Genomic DNA, 10602 nt, shown 5'->3' with positions numbered 1-10602 from the left:
GAAAAATGTGGATCCTCCGAGAATGAGGTTCAAATTAGAATCAATAAAAGTGTAATTCTCTGAACGTGGCAACTGGTTTATGGCTTTTCGACTTTGTAGTCGGTATTCTTTATGTTTATTTGATTTGAGTCCCCAGTTGGTGAAATTCATCCCAAAAAGTTAATTAAATTCACCTGACCGCGCTCGGAAACCTGATTTTTTTCCCTCTTTTCTTTGGTGAATCTAGTGAAAAATCAACTTTCAACAAAAGACCACTCTTCCAGGAACTGATCAAACAAACACATTGCACAAGTCACTTGCAACCATAAATCATTTCACACCTATATATGCATGCAAGAAGCCAAGCCGAGATGCTGGTTTGGATAAAGCACCGCACTCACTCATCGTCGTTCGTTTGGCCAGTTTAGGGTTCCTTCTCTTTGCGGCATCGGAACCGATTATTAATTCCACACTTCATCATTTATCCATATATTTGTTATTAAATTTGTGCCTATTTTCTCACTTTTTATCTTGCCGTTTGTGTTCGCCCCCTTTTGCATCTTTTTCTTGTATCGCTTTGATTTTGTTGCGGGGCTGTGAGTGAGTGACCACCCCCTGCAGGGAGTGTGCGAAGGTGCCAGGATCATCATCATCAGCAGCAGCAGCCGCATCATCTCCGATCGTCGTCGCTTCCCTTGAAGAGCTATTACCGACGGATAAAAGGACCCGCTCGGATGTTCGTTCATTGCCAGAAGTGACGTTCCGGTAAATGGAAATCTGTATCGATTAGAGGAAGAGTAGTGCGTCGGGTGTTTTCTCATTTTTCAAATTTTGTTGAAACATTAAGGGGAGAGCAGAGCAGATTGCAGCTTGTTTCAAATAGGCTCTTAGAGTTGTAGCTGGGACTTCTAGTGTTCACCATTAACCCCAGTCTTCTCTAACTGGCAAACGCACTGATGATGATCATCGTCATTGGTGCGAGGGAGATTTCAATCGCCATACCGGTACCGATATTCGGGTGTTTGTTTGAGAGAGTTTTGTCTTGCTTTTGTTGCAATATCTTTTGGAGATTTTTGGTTTTGTGTTTGGTGAGGTCACACAATACAACCCGCTGACAATGCACTGTAGTAGAAAAGGCACCATCATCTAATAATAATGGGAATAGAAAATAAATCTTCTCGCCCTGTCCCCCGGCGTTATTTAACATACCACAGATATCAATCTAATTATTGTTGTAGGTTTGACTCTTTGTGGGCAGATGATTGTTTACTAATTTCAGAGCGGCGGCGTCTTTGACCCGGGTCGGCAAATGGGTCTTTTGTGTGTTTTCCACTGTTGCTTGATGTGCCCGGATTGACTGAACGGAAAATTTATGTCATCGTGGGCGAAGAGAGTGGTTTTTAAATTCATTGATCCAAGCACGGGTCAAGGTGGCCGTCGGATTAGGAAGAAGTCCACAGGTAAGTAAGTTGGTTGAATGTCTACAACCAAACTACTTCAAATAAATCGGGCTTTTCAAAAGTTTGGTATTTGGGTACGGCGTTGTGGTTAACATCCATACTTATCACGCCAAAGTCATGAGTTCAAATCTAATGCCCGGACGAATTACTCGTCACGAATCACTCAATAATAGTAAAGGGTCTATAATAATAATACGTATGCTCCCGTGCTTGCTTCTCCCGTGTGTGGTGGAGTTTGGTTGTCGGCATCAGCAGTGCTTTCGGCGCGGGGCGTTCAATATTGTTCTCCAGTACCCAACGAAAGGCTGCCTGCAAGCAGTGAGCTGCAGCCCACGAGCATCCATAGAAGGAGGAAGAAGACGCACCGCTATTGATCGGAATCAGTAGTTTTTCGTGAGTCGCTATGGGCCATCTATGTCAAGCGCGTCATACTATAGAGTATAAACAGAGAGAACCCTTATTAAATTCCTATTCCTACACAAAACACAAGCTCCTGCTGCAGTTAAAAAGTAAGATTTATTATATTTATTTATTTATTTTTTATTTATTTATTTATTTGTCGTCAATCAGTGTAGACCGTTTTACAATTGTTGTCTTAAGAGCTATGTTTACAATTTTGTCTTTGTTTATATTTAACATTACTTCTAGCTGACGTTATGCGAGGAATTAAAATATTGCTTTAATTTGGTTTTTGTCATTGTAAAGTCAATGTTATCGGAGTGCTTATTATATGTATCCATCATTTGGTTCAAGGGTCCAAATTTGGCATAATTCGTACGATGACGATTTGTAGCAAATATATTTCTATTTCGTAAATGCCTAGATGGTGTATATAAATTTAAGGATGACAATAGTTCTATAGAATCAATGCGATGTGATACGATATCGTTTACGAAAGAAATCATAGCAAATTCACGACGCTCTTTTAATGTTTGGATATTTATGAGCATACACCGAGCTGTGTAAGATGGCAAAGGAAATACAGTCCAACCTAACTTGCGGAGTGCATACAATAGAAACTGCTTTTGAACGGATTCTATTCTTTCTTCGTGTGTGATTGAAAAAGGTGACCAAACTATGCTGCAATATTCTAATATCGATCTTACATAAGCAATGTACAATGTTTTTATCGTATACGGATCGTGAAAGTTATAGCAGAAACGTTTTATGAAACCAAGCATGTTGTTAGCTCTGTTAATAATTGTGTTATAATGATCGGTGAAAGTAAGTTTTGAGTCCAAAATAACACCTAGATCCCTGACTCTATCACACTTTTCTACGATATGGTTTCCTAAAGTGATTGTTATATCGGGTAGGGTTCGTTTTCTACTAATGGTAATTGAGTTACATTTTTTTATATTTAATTGTAGCAGGCTTTTTTGGCACCAAGTATGGAATATCTGTATTTCCTCTTTGAATGTGATGATGTCTTTGGCATCTTTTATTTCCAAAAAAAGTTTAATGTCGTCAGCATAGATTAAAACTTTCAATTTCTTAATAATGAAAGATATGTCATTGACGAAGAGAATAAATAAAAGCGGTCCTAAATGGGAGCCTTGAGGAACTCCAGAAGTGACATCAACGGGATTTGATGTCTTTCCTTTGTATTTTACTATTTGATGGCGGTCAGTTAAATATGATTCAAGCCACTTGAGGAGTGCGTAATGAATTCCCATTTTTTGAAGTTTAAATTGAAGCATGGGTATGTCAATTCGATCAAACGCTTTGCTGAAATCTGTATACAACACTTCTACATGGTTTCCGTTATCCATTGCATTCAACGAATAATTAATTAATTCGAGCAAATTCGTAGTTGTTGAACGGCCTTTAAAGAAGCCATGTTGCATAGTAGTTATTCTGTTTTTAATTTGAAGAAAGAGTTTTTCATTTACAATCGCCTCGAAAAGTTTCGGAATGCAAGAGATAATAGCTATACCACGATAATTACGTATGTCAGATTTTTTGCCCGATTTAAAAATGGGCACTAAAAACGAGTTTTTCCATATTTTAGGGAAGTTTCCGGATTCCAGTGACATATTGAAAATCCAAAATAATGGAGCAGTAAGTTCAGTTGCTAAAGCTTTCATAAAAACTGGCGGAACACCGTCAGGGCCAGGACCTTTAGATGCATCTAAATTGTTTAAACCCTTTAAGATATCATGAACCTTGATTTGACTTACGCTGATGTCACTTGAAAATTCTGGATAAGATTCAAAATATTCACGGTCACGGTCCTCTTCTGAAAACGTAGTATAGATTTCTTGGAAGAAATTTGCAAACAAATTGCATATATCATCCGAGTTCTCACCTACCCTATCGTCCAAATGCATCTTTGATGGAAAATTATCAGATTTTAATTTGGTTTTCACATAATTGAAGAATTTCCTAGGACAAGATTTTATTTCAAGTTCAGTTTTTAAATTGTACTCCTCAAATGCCACATTCACGGCTAAATTTAACTGATCGCAAATGTCTAAATAGTATGCCAAAATTTCTTCACTATTATATTTTTTATAAAATTTGTGCGCTTTTTGCTTTTGATTTTTTAAATTTTTCAGTTCCCTGTTGTACCAAACCGGATGTTTTGCATGACTCTGACGTCTTCTTCTTTTAGTTGGCACTTCTTCAAGTATTATTTCAAGCAACACATTGTAGAATACGTCAACTGCACATTCAACATTTCCTGCAGTTCTTAATATTGCTTGCCAATCGACAATGTTCAGTCTATTTCTAATGTTATCATAATTTGCTGAATTGTAATCAAAGATTTCATCAAATTCGCAGTCGTTGGTTCTTTCATTTATGTGAACGAATAGAGAATATTCTATTGCTGTGTGAAACATTTCATTTCTCCATATGGGACTTAACGATTCAGTCACACAGAAATCTTCATAAGTATTTGTTAATAAAAGGTCTAAATAACAATTTTGTTGATTTTTCACATGGTTAATTTGATTAAGTCCTAAATTTGCAATTTTGTCAAAAATGAAATGGAGTGTTTCATTTTCCCCAACGACTGGAAGTAAGATGCTTTCATTGTCCATATCAGAAATTAAGTCAACATTGCGTTGGTTAAAGTCCCCATATATATGTACTTTTACTTCAGGGGGTAAACTAGACAAAATTTCTTCCGCTTTTCCAAAAAACTTATCATACGTGTCCTTATGAGCATTGTTCGGAGGAAAGTATACCGAAGCAAAGACATGAGTTTCATCTGCTACTTGCGCTTTTACCCATACATGTTCAAATTCTTTAAATTTAGTAGCCATAATGATTTCTGAATTCAATTTGGTCGAAATAGCTATTAATACTCCACCTCCCGATTTTTTTCCAGACCATTGAAAATTGCGGTCGTCTCTATAAACGTTATAATTGCTACCAAAAACTTCTTCACTTCTCACACTATCATCCCAACTTGTTTCATTAGCCATTATGACAGAGTAAGTAGAACTTAATATATTTTTGTTAATTTCATTCATTTTACCGGCGCTTCTCATGCGGTTAACATTTTGGCAATATACCAAAATTTCTGTACTGGTCTGAAGATTAGGTGAATAAGTTGATGGTAACCTGGCATTCATAAAACTATTATCAAAATTATTTACCCCTGATCCATGTTCCGAATTTGTTTCGTTCTGCAAAGCGTCGTGATCTTCGTTATTTTCTTCCTCTATGGAGCGTGTCAGTTTTGTAGAAAAAACGAGTGCCTCTTCTTGATGTAGAGAAGTCGTCAAGTCCTGGATAATGTCGGGGTCTGCCGGATCATTGTCTTCCTCCAAGGGGTGCGTCAATTTCGTACAAAACACGAATTCCTGCATACACACGCCTCGCATGATGCAGTTGCAGCCATCCCGTTATGCAAGTGCGCTGGAACGGTACGTGGGTAAACATCGCACGTCGGGTAAGGGTTTAAGATTTCCCCACGTTGGAATTGCATTGTGGGTCGATAGTTAGCCTGCGGCGGTCTGGAAAACCGATCTTTCGCTGCCGCTAGAAGCTCTCGATCAGGTGGCAGTAGGTTGTTTCTATTCTGACTAACACTGCTGTGGAAACTGTTACGGTTAGTGTTGTTGTTTCGATAATTGTTAGATATGTTATTGTTGTTGTTGTTGCCAAAATTGTTGTTGTTGTTGTTGTGGTTGATGTGGTTGTTGTTGTTGTTGTTTTTGTTGTTGTGGTTGTTGTTGTTGTTTTTGTTGTTGTGGTTGTTGTTGGCGTGATTGGTGTTGCAGTTGTAGTCGTCGTTGTTTCTGTTGTAGTTGTTGTTGTTGATTTTGTTGTTGTTGTTGTTTCTTCTATGATTGTGTGAGTTGTTGTTTTTGTTGAACAATTTTTGGTAGGCCCTTTTCCGCTTTCTCCGCTTACTAGCCTTTGCAGCCAATTTTTCCTGGCTCAGGTGTCGCAATTTTCGAGCATCGTACTCCGTCCAATCAGCTTTCCATACCTTCCTGTCGCCCAAAACCCTCCAACCGGAGTCGGCGGCATCATTTCGGTAGTTTTTGTTGTTCAATTCGCCCATTAGGCTGGGCGGGGACGGCAAACGTGCGTCCATAGTATTAATTACAGAGGCAAGGCATTCAATTTCATTCAAAATGTCCCCACCAACTGCGTCGGCAAGACATTGCTCTCCAGTCAACACATTTGAAGTAGAACACCGTTCAGTGCATTGCGCAGCCATGTCCATGGTTAGACTGCTCAAATTTGTCACTTCATCACATATTTTCGTCAGCTCACGTGACAAATCCCCCGTAAGATCACGAACGTAGTCCTCGATGCGGTTTCTCGTCGTCTCCATGGATATATTGAATAATGAGGTCAGGTGGTTTTTAATGCCAGCGACCTCATCGGATTTGTTTAAAGCGCTGACTTCAAGACCGCGCGACAATGTCGACACCGCATTTTTTACTTTCGACGTTGTGTTGTTATTTACATTTGACACCGATTCTATTAAGGTGGACAGTGAACTTTCCAGGACTGCGATCGCTTCAAGAATTGAATCAGATTTTTCGTTCTGGCTTGCAAGTCGATGCAAAACTTGCGTGTTGGTATCCAGTTGTTTTTCAAAAGCCTTATGCTGATCAATTAGCAATCTAAGATCAAATTCCAACGTGACGAGCACTTGGCAAGAACTGCAGCACGGTAGCACGTAAGATTGCACATCAATCTTTTTGTCCCTTTTCCGTAGAGAACCACGTTGAACTGAGACTCCCACGCAGGAGGCATGAAATGAGCGCGCACACCCGATGCAGCTCCACAATTCCGTATCGACGGTAGTTTCCAGTGAACAAATTTCGCAGCTCATTTTGTCAAAAATAACACACAAGAATAAAAAAACGAGGAGCACGCAAAAAAAAAGAATGTGCTATACCACGAAAACGCACGTGGCTACGAGCAAATTGAAAACGCGTCCGCACTGAATGACACTAAATACAATATATGTCTCTTGTAGTTTTTATATTACAAGGCCTGTCTTTGGGCGGGCACAGGTGAGTGTCTGTCCAAGCTTTTCAAACCCTCCTTTCGCTACGTCCTGGTGCGTTCAATCATTCTAGACACTCATCGGAAGTCACCAAAACCAGCACCATGTCGGAGGCGAAAATCAAGCAAACGGAGCTCAAGCAACACAACATCATGGATTCTATGAATCGCATCGACGAGCTCGTGAGCATGTTCAACGCCGAATGAGATTCCGAGGAGGTAACAATACGGCTGAGCAGATTGGAGGCGCTGATGGAAACCTTTGAAGCAATACAAAGTGAATACGAAGCATTCGATGAATCCAACAAGTTTGTGGGTGCCAACATGAGCATTGGAGCAAAAGTGGAAGAACAATATTTTCAGGTGTAAGGTTGTTTGTTCAACCGCAGTAGTTCCCGGTAGTTCCCACAATTTCCCATTTGATAGGTGTAAAACTTCCGACGATTTCGCTACCGCAGTTTGATGGAGATTTGAACGAGTGATTAACATTTCACGATTCGTTCAATTCATTGATACATTCGTCAGCAGAAAACCGAAGCATCCAAAAATTCCAATACCTTCGATCAGCTTTGAAAGATGATGCACTCAAACTGATTGAATCCTTGAGGATCACTGCACATAATTTCGGTGTTGCTTGGGAATCTCTGCTGAATCGGTATACTAACAAATACCTGCTGAAAAAGAAGCACTTGCAAGCCATAACATCCCAACCAAGGACCCAGTGCAAGACTGCTTCAACACTTCATGCCGTGGTGGAAGAATTTCTACGACATGTGAACATTTTGGGACAACTGGATGAACCTACAGCAGAATGGAGCAGCTTATTGGTTCAGTTACTTTGCTCAAGGGACGACGAGCAAACCCTCATGGATTGGCAGGAGTTCGTGTCTTCTGATAGAGATCCTACGTACACAAATCTTATCAAATTCCTCACCAAGAAAATCCGCACGCTGGAATCTTTTTCGATCACTGCTCATCAATTCGCATCATCATCACAAGGCAAACATAATCCCCCCTGAAGGCAACCAAAGTCGTACCATGGTCCTCCTTCTTCTCGGGTTAGTAGCTATGCTGCAACAGAGAATTGCCTACGTGGATGTCACGCATACAGTCAACATAATCTCCTGTTGAAGTGTCCCGTCTTCGAAAAAATGTCACTGAACGTGGTCAACTCCAAGCAGATTTGCAGCAATTGCTTCCGCGGAAATCACTTCGTCCGCAAATGTTCCTCCAATTTGTCGTGTCGTATTTGCCAAAACCAATACCACACTTTGCTGCATCCTAGATTTAAAACATCGGCAACTAGCAACGGACACACTAACCACGGTCATGGTCATGATCAAGGTCAAAGTTCCCAACCCCATCCAGTTTACAACGATGTGAAGTCGAAACAATCTTAATTACTACTGAAGACATAGCTTCTACCAACTCGGTATCTGACCCTCGAAAAGTGAATGTGTTCCTATCTACTATCGTGCTCGTCGTTGTGGATGGGTATGGGAGAGAACACCTAGCTAGAGCACTATTGGATTCGGGCTCACAATGCTGTTTAATTAGCGAAAAACTCTGTCAACAATTGCGATTGGTTCGGCGACGAATAAATCAACCCATCTTCGGCGTCGCACAGTGGGGCAGCGAAGCCATTCGTGTGGCCAAAACCTCTAGCGCCGTTGGTTTGATTTGTACAGCAATACAATGTTCTACTAAGTTGCTCAATACTAAAAGCGCCATCTTTTGAATGTTTCATATTAGTTCATTTTTACGCCACATAGGTGACGCTCGAGTCTATCTTTTGAACGAATCATCCTAGCCGAATGGTTTTCAGGGCAAAATTGTGTAATTTGAAGTGTTGAGAAATGTTGTCGAAGACATCAAAACTCTATGACTTATATTAAGCGAAATATCGAGCAATTAGGAAAACTAACCTGTAAAACTGCGTTTTTTCCTTTTTTCACCTTTTTACGTCAAATGGTCACTATAGAGCAGAAAGATACCAAAATTCTATCACCCACCGCGCAGTACTGTGAGGATTTCTACAAACGCTCGGTATCCCGGGATTTGACTGGGCGATATATAGTCAAATGCCCTAAAACGGAAGCCTATTTCCGTGTGATTGGTAACTCCTATCACCAGGGATGGAAAATCATTTACATTCATTTCGTGCATTCATTTACATTCATTTGCCTCTAACTTTTTTCATCAACAGCATTCCGCAAAATGATGTATGGAACTTTTGTAGCTTTTGATATTAACTACAACTTCTGTTAATAATTAATATGTGAATCTCTTGTGCATGATGAAATAGAGCTGGCAGGACATGTTATTGTTTTTCAGTGAATGCAATTTACATTCACTGAAAAACAATGGTGGATTCTAATCGCCCTGATTCATCATGCATAAGAGATACAGATTTTAATTGTTTACAAAAGATGTAGCTAACATAAAAGCCTACAAAAACTTCAAATAATATTTAACGGAATTTTGTTAATGAAAAAAGTTAGAGGCAAATGAATGTAAATGAATGCACGAAATGAATGTAAATGATTTTCCATCCCTGCCTATCACAATGCCTTGCGACGGTTGGAGAGTCGCGAACGAAAATTAGATCAGAACGATGAGTTGAAGGAGAAGTAATATGCGTTCATACAGGAATTCATAAGCCTTGGGAATATACGCGAAGTTTCGCCGGATGAAGAGGAACTCTCTATTGTTTGCTATTTCCCCCACCACAAGGAATCGAGCACAACCACAAAGGTCCGTGGTGTGTTCGACGCATCGGCGAAAACCAGCTCCGGATATTCCCTGAACGATGCACTTCTGGTTGGCCCCGTTATCCTGGAAGAGCTGTATGTCATTGTTCTATTGTTCCTCAAATACAGCATATAAAGGGTGATACGGTCAAAATCAACTTGACGTATTTCTTTCAATTTTGCATTTAAAAAACCTGAACACCCCTCATTTTGAAGGTGTGTGTGTGTAGAATGTTGCTCCTATTTTGATTTTGGAATTCACTCTTCAGTTGTCAAAATGCCGTCCAAGCAAGAAGAGCAGCGTATCAAAATTTTGCTCGCGCATCGCGAAAATCCGAGCTACTCGCACGCAAAGTTGGCAAAATCGCTAAAAGTTGCCAAATCAACCGTTACAAATGTAATTAAAGTGTTTGAGGAACGTTTGTCGACAGCCAGGAAGTCTGGATCGGGGGGAAATCGAAAACCGGAAGCCGCTGAGACAACAAAGAGAGTTGCCGGTAGTTTCAAGCGAAACCCTAACCTCTCTCTCCGAGATGCCGCAAATAAGTTGGGTGTATCGTCTACAACCGTGCATCGAGCCAAAAAAACGAGCCGGACTATCGACTTATAAGAAGGTAGTGACTCCAAATCGCGATGATAAACAAAATACGACGGCCAAAGCGCGATCCCGGAGGCTGTACACGACGATGCTGACGAAGTTTGACTGCGTGGTAATGGACGACGAAACCTACGTCAAAGCCGACTACAAGCAGCTTCCGGGACAGGAGTTTTATACGGCAAAAGGAAGGGGAAAGGTAGCAGATGTTTTCAAGCACATGAAACTGTCAAAGTTCGCAAAGAAATATCTGGTTTGGCAAGCCATCTGTACCTGTGGCTTGAAAAGCAGCATTTTCATAGCTTCCGGGACTGTCAACCAAGAAATTTACGTGAAAGAG

Source organism: Ochlerotatus camptorhynchus, unplaced genomic scaffold (genome assembly GCF_037179485.1).
Source record: "Ochlerotatus camptorhynchus isolate MF236.1 unplaced genomic scaffold, CSIRO-AGI_Acam_v1.1 ptg000707l, whole genome shotgun sequence".
NCBI classification, from domain to species: Eukaryota; Metazoa; Arthropoda; class Insecta; order Diptera; family Culicidae; genus Ochlerotatus; species Ochlerotatus camptorhynchus.
Note: the sequence above shows the minus strand (reverse complement) of the source record.